Here is a 17,887-nt window from a genome sequence, read left to right as displayed (position 1 = left end):
AGGAATTAGGACAGGAAAGTCAGGCAAGAAAATGTGGGTGTTTGTTGTGGCACAATTTCAGCTTGCCCACGGCCTTGTCCTCGGCCTCTGCATGTACTATCACCATCAAGTCCAGTTCCCCGTCCCTTGCCACGTGCCTTGCCCATTTTAAATGGAGGACAGTATCTTCCACGCTCACTACAAGTGAGTGAGTTTGGAGCGAACTTATATCTCATCTGTGTGATGGAGAAAACAGAGCTTTAAATACCTGGCCTGTAGGTAACTAGTTTGGACAGCAAACTGGTGTGAATTGCTTCACTGACACACTGAAAGAAATTTTTAATGGAGGCCAGAAATGGCAGTATTTTCTGACAACGTATATGTGATCCGTGTGATGGAGAAAACAGAGTTTTAAATACCTGCCCTGTAGGTAACTAGTTTGGACAGAAAACTGGTGTGAATTGCTTCACTGACACATTGAAAGAAATTTTTAATGGAGGCCAGAAATGGCAGTATTTTCTGACAACGTATATGTGATCCATTTGACGGAGAAAACACAGTTTTAATAACTGGATTTCTGGCACTGTAATATGGAAAGGACCTGGCTGTATTCAGCAGTGCCAACAAGCGAATGACGCAGAAAAACGGTGTTCTCTGGATTGCTTTTTAAGCAAATAATGAGGATTAAGATCCAAAAAAAAGTATTCCTGGCCCCTGAGACCTGGGTCTTTGTATATCTATGACATGACGTCAGAAGAGGCAGCTGACTTACCGGCAGGAGCGGTCTGTGGTGAAGAACGGTGCCATGCACAACATGTGGGTAGGTAGCAATTAGGTGCCTGTTGGTGCTTAGGCACATTTTTTTGTAAAGTTCCCGATATCTCCTTTAATAAGGAGACCTGATTGTGAAAATCATCTCTATATGGAAAAGTAATTTCTATAGATGCACCGAAATAATAATAAAAAAACATCTTGCAAAGATTTGATGTTAATTGCAAAGATGGGAATGGAGCCACACGCGAAACTGACTTTCAAAAGTCTCCCCACAAAGTGTCCCGCCTAACGTCCTATCTTCTTTTAACATCAGGAAACATTCTGCGTGATTAATATTAAACAATAGGAACACCAAAAATGGCAACCATTACATTTCCATAATGTTTGAGAAAAGCTCGCTATATTGCAAGACATCTATATAGTACAGTTTTGACTGACAGATGGTTAATTTGGAACTCAATGTCAGATAAAACGTTGCCTTTTTTATCTTTTTGATATTCATAAAATACCAAATAATCTATGATGAAAAAACTCTATTTACTGTTAAGTGCTATGAAATTGTCAAAAGTCTGTGTTCTCAGTAGCATTAATGCAGTAGTATATTGTGTCTTTTATCCTTAATTTTTTTCTAATAATCCAATACTCCTTTTCAGTGTTGCTCTTTTTGATATGATACTCCTTTTTGAGTCATAATGTGCTATAACGCTGCTCATAATTCTACATGAATAACTTCTGATTGTTTCCTAGTGTTCTTTTTTTTTAGCTGACTGTATGCCAGCCCTGTCAGAAAATAGTTAAGGTCAGAACACAGCATATACCAGGGCAGCTTGGCTTTTATCGTGTGTGATTTAAACACCATGCTCTCAAACAAAGATTATTTATTGAGATTTAATATGAATGTTTGGCTCCCAGCTGCAAGCAAGCGAGCAAAGTGACAAAGTCAAAGCTTATAAAAAAAGGATATGTTCTCTAAGTTGAATTTGCAAACATCTTGCAGATAAAGTTAACAAATCAAGCTTCAGATGTTATCCTTTATATGGAGATATACTTTTAAGACCAAATTATGTAAATATCTCTTCTAATTAGACGTTTACGTAATTTTAGACAAACTCATTGAGTACAGGTGAATGAAATCAAACATCTGGCCAGGAATTTCTGCTTCCAAATTTTAACCTTGTTTTGAGATAAATTTTTTTCTAATGTTTTAAAAAACCACAGCAAAAATGCATCGTTTTTCAAAATGGCAACATTACATATTTTTTATCTTAAACTTGCCAAAAAATGAATAGTCATCACAACGTGAGAATGCAATTTAAAAGTGAATTCATTCTAATTAGTGTTGAGCAAGCACTAAAATGCTCGGGTGCTCGAAGCTCGGGCCGAGCTCGCCGTGATACTCGGGTGCTCGACCCGAGCAACGAGCCATATGTTAGTCTATGGGAGACCCGAGCATTTTTGCTGCGGCACCCCCGGCAGTCTTTTAAAAGCCTAACAAGTGCCCAAAACTATAGTGACAGTGCTCAAATGACATGGGAACAGCATGGGGATCACCCCAGGAAGCATTTCTGACCCCCAGGTCACTGCTGTCAACAACGTGGTCCTAGGTATTAAGCCACTTTTAAGGGCTCACAATAAAAAGTTCAAAAATGAAACTGAAACTGCTTTCCTGTGAAATATGTTAAGGAAGTTCCTTTCCAGGGTAAATGCTTGTGTATAAGGTAAAATAAATAACAAAAAAAAAATACTCCTCCACACCTTGGGCTATGTTCACAAGTAGCATTATTTATGCGTTTTTGCACTTTTGTATCGCCTTCAACCGTGACAAATGCATTCACCGGGAAATGTCATTTTAACATTTTACAACCTTATCTGGCCATGTGCTGTGTGACACATGCATACAGTGCTGAAAAGACATGGGAACAGCATGTCGAAGACCCCTGGAAGCATCTCTGACACCCAGGTCACTGCCTAAAAGTGTGCCCATCAGAAGTCATCCTTGCCGCATCAGAAGATGCAGACTTGCAACTATCCCCGTGCAAGTCCTTGTCCCAGGCAGTGTTCAATTGTACCTCCCCTATTCCTTGCAATACAAGCGCAAGTATGCAGCCTGCCACCCACCCACCCCCAGGCTGCAATACCATACTGCTTGCTTGCACTTGAAATTGGGCCTTTTAGGCATGTGGAGGCGGAATCTGGCCACCACGTCAAGGCTGTGTTGGCGGCCTGTTATCCATACTCAGTCCCCAGCCGCCCGGCGGCCGGGTGTCCACACTCGGTCCCAGCCGCCAGGGGGCGGCCGGGTGTCCATACTCGGGCCCCTGCCGCCCCACGGCCGGGTGTCCACACACGGTCCCCAGCCGACTGGGGGTGGCTGGGTGTCCACAAACGGTCTCCAGCCGCCCCTATTTCTCCTGTCAACTTCCCCCAAACACTTTTCTTAGCCCGGCCTGCTTTAGGGCAGCATTGGATGAGCCCACCCGAGAACCAGACTCCTCCGATGGACCCTGGCTTCTCCATCAACGGAGTTGAGAGTGCCAAGGTGAGGAGCATGATGATGATGATAGAAGTTAGCATCTGCTTTGTTTTCTTGGAATGCAAGCGCATGTATGTAGCAGCGGCTAGGCCTGAGGTGATCAGCGTTTTGGCGCATATCCTACCTCCTCCAAGGATTGCTGGATGTTTTCCTGCTACTATCCCAGTTCTATGACTCCCGTTAAAACAAAGCTTCAGGTGATAAATAATGGATGAGGTGGTGGCAAAGGAGAAAGAGCAGGAGGAACAGAGACCATTCACATCAATATCAGGCCAGTCAACCACATATGTCTTGTAGGATATGTTTCTGTAACAAAAGGAGCTGTTCGGCTACACAGTTATAGGGCATACTGTGAGTGCAATGCCTACCAAAAATTTTGAGACACTCCAATGCCCCTCGGAAGTGACATGGAGGTCAGAGGGCCTTAACTAAACCGTTTTTTCCATTTATAGCAACTGGGTCTCCTGTACACTGTTGGCCTAAGAAGTGAATGGAAAGCTTTCCAAAAATTATGAGGAACTGCAATGCCCCTTGAAACAGATGTGAATTACAGTGTACTAAAAACCTTCTACCCATTATTGTAGAGTGGGTCTCCCTTTGTGTTCGCCTATGCATTGAAAAGCAAAAGCTGACTAAAATTAGGAGGTAATGCAATGCCTGTTGGAAGAGTCGTGGAGGTAGAGTTAATTAAAAACAACATTTCAATGCCCCTTGGAAGAGCTGTGGAGTTCAGAGTGGCTTAAGAAGACGCTTTTAATGCCCCTTTGAAGAGACGTGGAGGTCCCAGTAGCTTAACAAGACGCTTTTAATGCCCCTCAGAAGAGACGTGGAGATCCCAGTAGCTTAACAAGATGGTTTTAATGCCCCTTGGAATAGTGGTGGAGGTCACAGTAGCTTAACAAGATGGTTTGAATGCCCCTTGGAAAAGTGGTGGAGGTAGCAGTTGCTTAACAAGACGGTTTGAATGCCCCTTGGAACAGACGTGGAGGTCCCAGTAGCGTAACAAGACAGTTTGAATGCCCCTTGGAAGAGACGTGGAGGTCCCAGAAGCTTAACAAGATGGTTTTAATGCCCCTTGGAAAAGTGGTGGAGGTCACAGTAGCTTATCAAGATGCTTTTAATGCCCCTCAGAAGAGACGTGGAGGTGCCAGTAGTTTAACAAGATGGTTTTAATGCCCCTTGGAAAAGTGGTGGAGGTCACAGTAGCTTAACAAGACGCTTTTAATGCCCCTTACAAGAGTCATACAGTACAGCATCTTAAAATATTATTCACATTATTGGGGAGTTCGTCTCCCACAGTCTTTGCTTATGCCTTCCAAGCAAAAGCTGACAAAAATAAGGATGGAGGAACTTTCAATAATGGCAACACGGACCACGGTCACCCTGGTGGTATAGTGGTGGTGGAGGCTGAGGATAAGGAGAAGAACATAAAACAGCTGAAATGAGGAAGCGTATACCCATGTGTGGGTGTGAAGCGGTGCATGTGAATACACCTCCCGAAATAACACAGTGTATTTGACTTTATGTTACTCTGCTGTCATTTGGTGGTGATGAGAAGTCTGGCCCAATCCAGCCCTTGTTCATTTTGATAAGGGTCAGCTTGTCAGCATTGTCAGTTGACAGGCGAGTGCAGTTATCGGTTATAATTCCCCCAGCGGCACTAAAAACACGCTCCGATAACACGCTAGCGGCAGGGCCTACCAGGACCTCCAAGGCGTACAGAGCGAGTTCATTCCAAGTGTCCAGCTTGGATACCCAATAATTAAAAGGCACAGAGGAATCACGGAGGATGATGGTACGGTCGGCAAGGTACTTCCTCACCATTTTTTGAAACTTTCCACTCCTTGTGAGAGTACCCCTTGTGTCCGAAGGGAGGGCCTGAGAAAACTGTCCCAGAATGTTGACAGTATTCCCCTTCCTCTGCTGGATTGGAGTTGCGTCTCTCTCGCATGTACGCCTTGGTTGGGCAACGAACTGTGACCTCTGCCGCTAGCGTGTTCAGATGGGAATTTTTTTAACAGTTCTGCAGCAAGGGCCTTCTGGTACTGCCCCATTTTTGTAGACCTCTACACTAGTGTTGAGCCACCCCCGTAGTGTTCGAGTTCGGTTCGGTTCGTCGAACACCCGTGTGTTCGCCGAACTGTTCGTCGAACTGTTCGTCGAACACCTTCGAACACCGTTAAAACCAATGGCAGGCAAACAAAAACACATAGAAACACATAGAAAACACCTTCAAAGGTGTCCAAAAGCTGACAAACTGCTCAGAAGACACAACTAACACATGGAAAAGTGACAAGTACATATAGTCATGCGAAAAGAAAAGAGGTGGAGGAGTAAAAGGAGGGGGAGACACAGATATAGGCATGTCATGCCCTTCTAAAATCCAAAAAGTGAGAAGCCGAGACGGCCAGTCCGCTCCTGCCCGTGCCACCTCCGTGTCGCCGGGTTTATGCCAGAGCCGCGGTGAACCCTGACGGCCAGCCCCCCTCTCCCAATACTGGTGCCTGTCCGCTGGTGGGTCGAGAGAGCCCCCCTGTGGTGGAGGCAGCTCTAAGCTTTTTAATTTAAATTGTCCCTCTAATTTGAATGAATACACTTTAAATCCATTTACAAGGATCTATTGGAGGGCAAGTCTCATGCCAGCAGCCGCGTAATTCCAGCTCCAGTAGCGTCCACTAAAGCTGCTGCAGTTAAAAAGCTTTTATAAGGATCGAGCTCGGCTGTCCACCGCAAGGCATCCTAGTGCCAGTCCCAGCCCCTATGCCTTGGGGTGCCTCCTGATGCTCTTCACTAAGTATCCCGTGGTCCCGAAGCATTTCCTTTGAAAAAATTAAGTGTCCAAACTACAGGTGGTGTAGCTTGCTTAACAGCCGGGATAATCCGCTGACTAGCAGACACTGCTACTAGGCACAAAGTATTTCCTGGGCTAGATGCAGTTAAAAATTTGTAAGTAGATACTCTCGTTGGATGCTGAGAAAGCATTCCATAGAGTCTCCTGGCACGCCATATATGATTCTCTTAAAAAGCTTGGGGTAGGGGTCTAGGGGACCCTTTTATAGCCAAAATCACGGCCCTGTATCACAATACGTCACCTAGGCTGAAGATAAATGGAACTGTAGCACCGAGGGCTCGGTTGCTACAGACGTATTGCACCTCACCCAGAGGTGTGATATCTCACTCTCAGATAAGGATGGAGTGTGGATCAGGACCCGACACCTGCATGCATTACACCACATTGCCGTGGGGCAGGGCGACCAATATGCCCCTGAGATGGGCACGACAGTCCCTGTCCCTGGCTGGAGTGGGGGGAGGGAACACTGAGGAAGGGGAACCCTGCAGTGCAGGAGCAGGGAGGAAGCAGTTCCTGGGTGCATTGAGAAGGGAGTATAAAAGGTGGGCACCATCTTAGTTCAGTGCAGAGAAGTCTGAGCAGAAGTGGCAGGGAGCTGGGGCTCTGCATGAGCTCTGCTCCGGAGGCGGGCCTAGTAACAGAGGCCCAGGCCTGCAAGAGGGAGAAGGAAGGAAGAGGAGCGGAGAAGGCTCCAGGAACGAGGAATGAAGGGATCCCAGGGGTGTGGACGGGCGAGTCGCCACCGCACGCCCGAATCCACCTGCGTGGAGGGGTCAGGCCAAAGGGGGAGACCGGTCCCCGAACTAGTGGAGGCAGGAAACGACCCTCAGCTAGAAACCGGAGGCTCTGACATTTTATGTGGCGCAGCCCCTTGCTCCACCCGCTAGGAAGGCACCACATAGGGTCAGGGAAACTGGCGCCAAGTTTACCAAGAGGAGGCCCGAGGCAGCCTGACAGAAGTGTTGGTAAGAAAGGCCAGACAAAGGACACACAAAGGGGGTCCTGTGAAGCGCTCCAAAGTTATCTGGGAGTTGTCTGAGCCCCTCACCTGGTGAGCACAGTACGACGTGGGCAGCCGTTACCTGCAGACGTGGTCTGGATAATAAGAACTGTGAGTAAAGGCCCTGAACTGCATCACTGACTCCGTGTCGTTACTGCTGCTGCCCTGCACCATCACCCCCATCCTCCGCATACACTGCCCTGAGGCTATACTCCTCCCGTGGGGAGTTATGCTACGCTCTGCTGCACCCACAACACCAGCCTTAGCGGTCTGCCCTGTAGCGGCGGTTCACTCTGACCGCAATCCACGGGTGGCGTAGTCGGACATTTAAACATCAAAACCACATAAATAGTTCCGCCACTGGTTTGACCGCCCTGAGCCACGGAACCGGATCGCCGCCACGAAGACTACAACCACCAGCATCCACCAAAAAGGGTCCGGCTCCGGGTGTCCCAAGGCCCAGGGGGTGCGTCAGAACATTTTCATCACCTTTCACAATCACCAATGGGACAAGGCAGGGATGTCCTCTGTCCCCTCTCTTATACATCCTAGTGACGGAGCACCTGCACTCATCAATTCGCCATAACCCCAATATTAGGTGGATTGAGGTGGGAGGCACCGAGTACAAGTGCTCTCTATTTGCTGATGATGTCCTAGTATATATCACTCAATCACATATATCCATCCCTGCTGTTATGGCTGAAATAGATCACTTTGTTACATGGTAAAATTTTAAAATCAATGCAGCGAAGTCTGAGGCCCTCGATGTCTCCCTCCCTAAATCCATATAGGATTCCATCCAGTCCAACTTTCCCTTTGCCTGGCCCTCACAGGGTATCAAATACTTAGGAATTCCTATTCATAGAGACCTCTCCCATCTATGTTATCTTAATTTTGGGCCCTTTATTGAACAATTCCATACAGACCACGGTTGGCAAGTTGGAACTGTGAGATTCACTACGTGCACCACTGGTATTTTGTGGAAAAGCACATGTAAGATTCTGCAACAGTCTCTGCTGATACTCCTGTATGCGTGCATCCCTTTCTATGGCAGGAATAATTTCTGCAAATTTACTTTTGTACCGGGGATCTAACAGTGTGGCAACCCAGTAGTCAGGATTATTTCTAATTCTCACAATTCGAGGGTCATGTTGCAGGTAGTGCAGCAAGAAGGCACTCATGTGTGTTGCGCATCCAGGAGCACCAAGTCCCTGTTGTGTTGGTGGCGAGGTAACAATCATGCTTCCTTCCTCTGTCCTCTCCCCCCAACCTCGCACAACAGAAATGTGATCAAGGTCTCCCTCATCTGATGAGTCTTCCATCAGTTCGTCCTCCACTTCTTCCTGGGCTCCTGCACCTTCCTCACTAGTTTGGCTGCTACCATGCGCCCTGGTAAAATCATCTCCCCCACCCTCACATGCCTGCCGCCCTGGTGCTGCCGACCGTCTGGACCTTGCAGATGTTAGCCCTTCCGCATACAACTCCTCCTCCTCTACTTCCTCCACCTCCTCTTGTGCCACCACCTGACTCCGAATTCTGTTTAACATGTGCTCCAGCATGTAAATCACCGGAATAGTCATGCTGATAATGGCATCGTCAGCACTAAACATCTTCGTCGCCATTTCAAAACTGTGCAGAAGGGTGCATAGGTCCCTGATCTGAGACCACTCCTCCAGCGTGATTTGCCCCACCTCTGAATCTCGTTGGCCCAGGCTATACGTCAGAACGTATTGCACCAGGGCTTGTCGGTGCTGCCACAGTCGCTGCAACATGTGCAGAGTTGAATTCCACCGGGTAGGCACATCGCATTTTAGCCGGTGAAGTGGCAGGCCCAACGACTTCTGTAGAGATGTAAGTCGCTGAGCTGCGGGATGCGAACGGCGGAAGTGAGCACACAGCGACCGTGCCCTCTGCAGAAGGCCATCTAGTCTGGGATAGTGGGCTAAAAATTGCTGGACAACCAGGTTCAACACGTGAGCCATACAAGGCACGTGTGTGACATTGCCCCGGCGAAGGGCCGCACCCAGGTTTGCAGCATTGTCGCACACGGCCTTCCCTGGTTTCAGGTCCAGTGGAGACAACCATTCATGAAATTGGTTCTCCAGAGCTGACCACAACTCCTCAGCTGTGTGACTCACATTTCCCAGACATTTCAATGTAAAAACCGCCTGATGACGTTGAGCCCTACTGCCAGCATAGTAAGGAGGTGTGCAGGATCCCTTCTGCGCAGTTAGAAAGCTTGTGGCATGACCAGACAGGCTTTGGGTGCAGGTGGAAGACCGAGAGGAGGTTGAGGAGGCAGAAGCAGTGGAGGAAAAATGACATAAAGAGGATTGACGCACAACTCGTGGGGACGGCAAGACTTGGACAGCAGCCCCTTGTCCTGCTGTCACCATGGTTACCCAGTGCCCAGTCAGCGACATGTAACGCCCCTGTCCATGCCTACTCGTCCAAGTGTCTGTGGTGAAATGCACCCTGTCACACACAGAGTTTCTCAAAGAAGCGGTGATGTTGTGTGCGACATGCTGGTGGAGCGCAGGCACACCTTTCTTTGAGAAGTAGTGCCGACTGGGCATCTGGTACTGGGGCACTGCGACGGACATAAGGTCTCGAAAATCCTCTGTGTCCACCAGGCGGAAAGGCAGCATTTCTGTAGCCAAGAGCTTGCAGATGGTGAAATTCAACCTCTTAGCTTTCTCATGGCTAGGAGGAAATGGTCTTTTACTTGTCCACATCTGAGGGACCGAGGGCTGGCTATTGTGCTTAGACGGGGTTGATAAGGGTGTCCCCGGCAAACTGCCGGTCTGTGAGGAAGATGCAGGCGGACATGTTAGGTTGCCTTGATCCAAAGGTGGTGCTATCGATGTCGGACAGCGCTCAAGACCAGCTGGTGTTACCACCTCCAAAGAAAATGATGACCTGCCAATCACGCTGGCTGTTGCGGGTAAAGAGGTGGCAGGTCTGCGCCCCAAAACAGGTGTGACTGCTGTCCCCCCAGTCACAGAGGATGAAGAGGCCGCGGATGCACAAGATATGGCAGACGGTGGTTGGCCCGGCCGGCTAGACCGCATTGTAGCACACTGAGCTTCCCACTGCAACTTATGCTTCATGTCCATGTGCCGGTTCATGCATGAAGTACTCAAACTATGTATTTTTTGGCCTCTACTTAGCTTTTGCTGACAAATGTTACAGATAACACGAGTTGGGTCATCTTTATCGATCTGAAAAAATGCCCAGGCTATGCAAGGCTTAGCACCCATGCGACCTGAAGAGCCACCACGACTTGTGGTGAGAGGCAGAGTTGTGTTTGAGGATGCAGTTGTTGACGTGCTTCCAGTACTACGTCTCTGTCCAGGAAGGCGCAACCTGACCTCCTCGTCACTAGCATCTTCCTCCACCTCCTCTGCTGACCTCATCTCTTGGCTGACTGTGGGTTGACAGTAAGTGGGATCTCCGACCTCATCATCATCACCCTGTGCGTTATCACACCCGTCGTCCTCAGAGCCAACCTGTTCCTGCCCTGACAAAAAACTAAAGTTGTCGCTCCAATCAGGTATTTGAGTCTTATCATCGTCTTCCTCATTGTCTCCACCAACAGGAGTTACAGTTTGGGAATGAGGGTCTACATTATGGTCAGAACCTTCTGCGTCTGGTCCTGGATCCGACTCATAAAGATTCTGGGCATCAGTGCAGATCATTTCCTCGTCTGGATTCACAGAAGCGCTGGAGTCGACCTCTGATTCCCAGGCTATAGTATGAGTAAACAGCTCTGCAGACTCAACCATCTGTTCTACCTCATACTCAGACGGGCAGCTGGAGATTTGGGAGCTGTGAGGAAGCAAGTGCGATTTGGGTGACACCTTTGAGGACTGGAGTATTTGTGATGTTGAAGTTGATGTGGAGGAGAGCCCACTTAAAGGAGCACTTGATATCCGTTGAAGCACCTGCTGTTTTTGTGCCTCATCTGGAATTTGTAGCGATTGGCGTGGCCGTAAGAAAGGGATCTTATCACATTGTCCGCTAAAAGAAGTAGACATTTTAGTTTGGCTGGAAGATGGTCTTTCTTCTGCACCTACCCCACGGACACAACCTTTTTTCCCCTTCCCAACACGCCTATTCCCCTTTCCACCAGCAGCAGGCCTTTTTCCACTCATTTTGGTGGTTAACTAATTCACAACTCTGGAGTTGTTTGCACAAAAAAACAATGGATGGTAACCGAGCAGAGCTGAGTGGCCAAACTGTGGTATTAGGCCAAAACTATTGGCTGGGTTAGATGCAGAAAAAAATTATTTTTAATTTGCAACCTGATGGAGGTCAGTATAGATGGACTAATAGACCAAGTCCCACACACCGCTAGAAGCCCAAATATTTTTTCAGAGCTAGATGCAGAAATTTTTTTTATTCAATTTGCAACCTGATGGAGGTCAATATAGATGGACTAATAGACCAAGTCCCACACACTGCTAGAAGCCCAAATATTTTTTCAGAGCTAGATGCAGAAAAAAATTATTTTTAATTTGCAACCTGATGGAGGTCAGTATAGATGGACTAATAGACCAAGTCCCACACACCGCTAGAAGCCCAAATATTTTTTCAGAGCTAGATGCAGAAAAAAATTATTTTTAATTTGCAACCTGATGGAGGTCAGTATAGATGGACTAATAGACCAAGTCCCACACACCGCTAGAAGCCCAAATATTTTTTCAGAGCTAGATGCAGAAAAAAATTATATTCAATTTGCAACCTGCTGGAGGTCAGTATAGAAGGACTAATAGAACAAGTCCCACACACTGCTAGAAGCCCAAATATTTTTTCAGAGCTAAATGAAGAAAAAAATTATTTTTAATTTGCAACCTGATGGAGGTCAGTATAGATGGACTAATAGACCAAGTCCCACACACTGCTAGAAGCCCAAATATTTTTTCAGAGCTAGATGCAGAAAAAAATTATTTTTAATTTGCAACCTGATGGAGGTCAGTATAGATGGACTAATAGACCAAGTCCCACACACTGCTAGAAGCCCAAATATTTTTTCAGAGCTAGATGCAGAAAAAAATTATTTTTAATTTGCAACCTGATGGAGGTCAGTATAGATGGACTAATAGACCAAGTCCCACACACCGCTAGAAGCCCAAATATTTTTTCAGAGCTAGATGCAGAAAAAAATTATATTCAATTTGCAACCTGCTGGACGTCAGTATAGAAGGACTAATAGAACAAGTCCCACACACTGCTAGAAGCCCAAATATTTTTTCAGAGCTAGATGCAGAAAAAAATTATTTTTAATTTGCAACCTGATGGAGGTCAGTATAGATGGACTAATAGACCAAGTCCCACACACCGCTAGAAGCCCAAATATTTTTTCAGAGCTAGATGCAGAAATTTTTTTTATTCAATTTGCAACCTGATGGAGGTCAGTATAGATGGACTAATAGACCAAGTCCCACACACTGCTAGAAGCCCAAATATTTTTTCAGAGCTAGATGCAGAAAAAAATTATTTTTAATTTGCAACCTGATGGAGGTCAGTATAGATGGACTAATAGACCAAGTCCCACACACTGCTAGAAGCCCAAATATTTTTTCAGAGCTAGATGCAGAAAAAAATTATTTTTAATTTGCAACCTGATGGAGGTCAGTATAGATGGACTAATAGAACAAGTCCCACACGCTGCTAGAAGCCCAAATATTTTTTCAGAGATAAATGAAGAAAAAAATTATTTTTAATTTGCAACCTGATGGAGGTCAGTATAGATGGACTAATAGACCAAGTCCCACACACTGCTAGAAGCCCAAATATTTTTTCAGAGCTAGATGCAGAAAAAAATTATATTCAGTTTGCAACCTGATGGAGGTCAGTATAGATGGACTAATAGAATGATGCTATGCCCAAAAGATTTTACTTCACTAGGGGCAGTAAAAAAATTGGTATTCTATACACAGGTGGTATATCTTGCAACACAGATAGGCTACTCCACTGACTAACACACTCTGCAATAGGCCAAAAAGGATTAGCTTTGCTAGATTCAGCCAAATGCTGTGAAAAAAACTTGCACAGCACTGGCACAGACCTGCCTGGCAAAAACTGATAGGAACTGATGTAACCTAGTCCTGAAAAGGACTCCAATTACAATTAGTCTTTACTCCCACAATCTATCTATTTAAGAGCACAGACCTGCCTGATAAAAGTCGTAGGAAATGCTGTAACCTAGTCCTTAAAAGGACTGCAATCACAACTATTCCCTACTCCCAAGCTATCTGTATATTTGTGCGAAAATTGGCTTGAAATTAACAAGGTATAGCGCACACAGCAACAGCGGTGCCGTCTAACACGCAGCTGCAGCAGTGAGAAAATGGTGGCGACGGGGAAAATGGCTTGGTCTTATAGGGCAAGGACATGTGACATACACTGCCAATCACACATGCCCTTGCTTGTGTGAAAAAAAGCACTTCGCTCCGTGTGTGCGCTGCTGATAGGCTGACAGATTGCACCTCCCCACTGCAAATGCGGGAAAGAGAAAAAAAATGGAGATCTTCATTGTTCCTGCAGAGATCCATCCCCTGCCCCTCCCCCCGCCCCGCTGTACACTCAAACTGCGTATTAACATTAATTTTCATCATTACTGAGAAAAAATCCAGTTATGATTTTGGTGCACGAACAGTTATCGAACATAACCTCGAACAGCCGAATTTTTCTCAAATTGTTCGTGTTCTCCGACCGGCTCGAACACCGCCCAAAACAGCTCGAATTTGAGATTGGCGAACAGTTCGAGTAGAACAACGCTCATCTCTACTCTACACCTCAGGAATAAGAGAGTGAAAGTTCTCCTTGTAGCGGGGGTCTAAAAGTGTCACCAACCAGTAATGACTGTCACCCAACATTTTGACAACGCGAGGGTAACGGTTAAGGCAGCGTAACATAAAGTCAGCCATGCGTGCCAAACTGGTAACGGACAAGACTTCCGTGTGCTCACCATGATGACGACTGACCAGGCTCTCCTCCTCCTCCTCCCCCCTGTCCTCAGGCCACCCACGCTGAACCGACGGTATGACAGTTGTACAGGTACTACCGTCTACAGCGCATGATACATGCTCCTTTTCTTCCTCCTCCTCCTCATCTCCCTCATTGTCCCCATTGCACGTTGGGATGAGATGAGGCTGGGCTGTGTGTAATCGACCTCTACGGCTTCTTGATCCATCTCATCATACTCTGGCTGCAATGCCTCCTCTTTAATTCTCTGCAGGGAGCGTTGCAAAAGACAGACAAGTGGAATGCTGACACTAATGATGGCGTCATCGCCACTCACCATCTTGGTGTACTCCTCAAAGTTTGTCAAGATGGTACATATGTCAAACATCCAGGTGCACTCCTGAGGTCTTATGTGTGGAGTCTGACCAGAATATCGACGGCCTTGTTGCAGCTGGTACTCCACAACTGCTCTCTTCTGCTCACAAATCCTTTGCAACCTGTGGAGGGTAGAGTTCCAACGTGTGGGGACATCACACACCAGTCGGTGTGACGGAAGCTGCAAATGCTGCTGCAACACAGCAAGGGCAGCGGAAGCTGCAGCCGACTTGCAAAAATGAGCAGACAGGCGGCATACTTTGATGAGCAGATCTGGCAACTCGGGGTACGATTTAAGAAACCACTGAACCACGAAGTTAAGCACATGAGCCAGGCATGGTACGTATGTGATCTTGCCTCGACTCAGAGATGCCACCAGGTTACGGCCATTGTCACACACGACCATGCCTGGATGTAAGTTCAGTTGTCTCAGCCACAGATCTGCCTGCTCTTTCACAGCTGTCCACAACTCACAAGCAGTGTGAGGTTTATCACCTAAGCTTATGAGTTTCAGCACAGCCTGTTGCCGCTTGGCGGAGGCAGTACTGCAGTGCTTCCAGCTTGTGACTGATGTGGTGATATCTGAGATGGAGGCTGAACATGAGAAGGAGGAGGAGGATGATGCGCAGGAGCTGTACACTGTGGGGGCAACTCTGCCTGACATAGGGCCCGCAATACTCGGTGTGGGGAGGATGTGTTCCGTCCCAAGATCCGACTGGGTCCCGGCTTCCACTATGTTTACCCAGTGTGCCGTTAGGGAGATGTACCGTCCCTGGCCACAAGCACTTGTCCACGTGTCCGTTGTCAGGTGGACTCTCCCAGTAACTGTGCTGTTGAGGGCATGGCAGACGTTTTGGGACACGTGCTTGTGCAGTGCAGGGATGGCACACCGGGCAAAATAGTGTCGTCTGGGGACCGAGGGACGGCCACCGCCATAAGGTTGTGGAAGGATTTCGTCTCCACCAGCCTAAAAGGCTGCATTTCCAGCGCAAGCAGTCAAGAAATGTGTGAATTTAGGACTGTGGCATGTGGGGCGTTGGCTAAAAACTACCGCTCAAAGGTCTGGGATAAGGAAAATTGAACACTGCGGTGGGACGTGGATGTGGACGTTGATGCTGTTTCTTGAGAAACTGCCAGAACAAATGAAGACTGAGAGGAGGGGGTATCTTTGCATGCAGTATGGACAGGGGATTGCCTTGCACACACAACAGGGTGTTCTAATGCATGCACAACAACGGAAAAAGCAGTGGTGACACCCGCTGACACTGGTCGTGGACCCTGCGGTACACCCCACAAAGTCGGGTGCTTTGCTGCCATGTGCCTGATCATGCTGGTGGTGGTCAGGCAGGTAGTTTTGTCACCCCTGCTGATGCTGACATGGCAGTTGGTACAAATGGCTTTTTTGGGGTTATCAGCAGAGTGTTTAAAAAAAATTCCAGACTCTGGAAGACCTACAGGTTGTACTGGCAACGTCCCTCGTGTTGGTGTTACGGGGAACTGTTGCCTGCCTTCTTTGTGCGGCCACCACACTGCTTCTTCCTGTCTGTTGGGATACTCTACCTCCCTCACCCTGTGTGCTGCTGGCCTCGCTCTGCTTTTCCTCCTGCCTGGCAATTGTGTCTCGTCATCGTCCACCTCTTGAGACAAATTGCCAGCGTCGACTTCCTGTGGCCGTGGCTGTTCAAATATTTGGGCATCGCTACATGGGATCTCCTCTTCCACCACTTCAAGTGGAGCAGGCGAGGAGCACAAATCTGGAAATGGACCAGTGAACAGCTCTTCAGAGTTTCCAAGTGTGGGATCAGTTGCTGTCTGATGACACTCGGCATGGTGGGAGGAAGGAGCATCAGGGTGAGGAGGAGTATGCGGTCGAGACTCACGGCTACTAAGAGTTGACCATGTGGAAGACAGACCAGATGTGGTGGTGCCCAGGTAACTGGAAGTATTATCTGCTATCCAAGTAATAATCTGTTCACACTGATCAGTTCGCAATACTGGTGTTGTAGTGTGCTTCCCTAGTAATTTGGTCAAGAAGTGGGAACAAGAAGATGTGGCTGTTGGTTGTGGCACATTTTCACCTTGGCCACGGCCCCGTCCTCTGCACGCACCATCACCAGAATGTCCAGTTCCACGTCCCTTGCCACGCGCCTTGCCATTATAAAGGAAGTAAAATAGCTTACACTCGCACTATCAATGGAAAAAGGGTAATAAAAAGAAGATTAGAACCGTGGAAGAGGAAAACCACAGTTCTATTTCTCTGGCCTACACCTAACTCTTTTAAACAATCTGAACAATCAGGGAGAAACTATTACTGTTTTTCTTTACGGAAAAATTACAAAAGCTGAATAATAGAGATTTTTTGCAGTGGAATGGCAAAACCACAGTTATTGTTTACTGGGGTATACCAGACAATTTTAAATAGATATATTTGCGGCTGAAAAGTAAGCGACACACTCAAACTGTATTTTTTTAGATACAAATGGCCCAAAGGTGGATAATACAGAGGTTTGAACCGTGGAACTGCAAAACCACACTTCTGTTTCTCTGGCCTTCACCAGACTATTTTCAACAGATATATTTGTGTCTGAACAATCAGGAGACACTATTACTGTTTTTCTTTACGGCAAAAAAATGCCAAAAGCAAGATAATACAGAGATTTGACCCGTGGAACAGCAAAACCACACTTCTATTTCTCGGGCCTACACCAGACTATTTTCAACAGATATATTTGTGTCTGAACAATCAGGAGACACTATTAGTTTTTATTTACGGCAAAAAATGCCAAAAGCAGGATAATACAGAGATTTGACCCGTGGAACTGCAAAAAACACACTTCTATTTCTCGGGCCTACACCAGAATATTTTCAACAGATATATTTGTGTCTTAAAAATCAGGGAGACACTATTAGTTTTTCTTTACGGCAAAAAATTCCAAAAGCAGGATAATATAGAGATTTGACCCGTGGAACTACAAAAACCACACTTCTATTTCTCGGGCCTACACCAGACTATTTTCAACAGATATATTTGTGTCTTAAAAATCAGGGAGACACTATTAGTTTTTCTTTACGGCAAAAAATTCCAAAAGCAGGATAATATAGAGATTTGACCCGTGGAACTGCAAAATCACACTTCTTTTTCTCGGGCCTACACCAGACTATTTTCAACAGATATATTTGTGTCTGAAAAATCAGGGAGACACTATTAGTTTTTTTTTACGGCAAAAAATGCCAAAAGCAGGATAATAGAGATTTTTTACCGTGGAACAGCAAAACCACAGTTATAATTTACTGGTGTATACCAGACTTTTTTAAATATATATATTTGCGGCTAAACAGTGAGCGACACACTCAAACTGTTTTTTTTAGATACAAATGGCCCAAAAGTGGATAATACAGAGGTTTG

The sequence above is a fragment of the Phyllobates terribilis genome, unplaced genomic scaffold (assembly GCF_046119375.1).
Source record: "Phyllobates terribilis strain yellow unplaced genomic scaffold, ASM4611937v1 Scaffold_4__5_contigs__length_816908805, whole genome shotgun sequence".
Lineage (NCBI taxonomy): Eukaryota > Metazoa > Chordata > Amphibia > Anura > Dendrobatidae > Phyllobates > Phyllobates terribilis.
The sequence above is the reverse complement of the archived record's forward strand: the minus strand, read 5'-3'. Positions refer to the sequence as shown.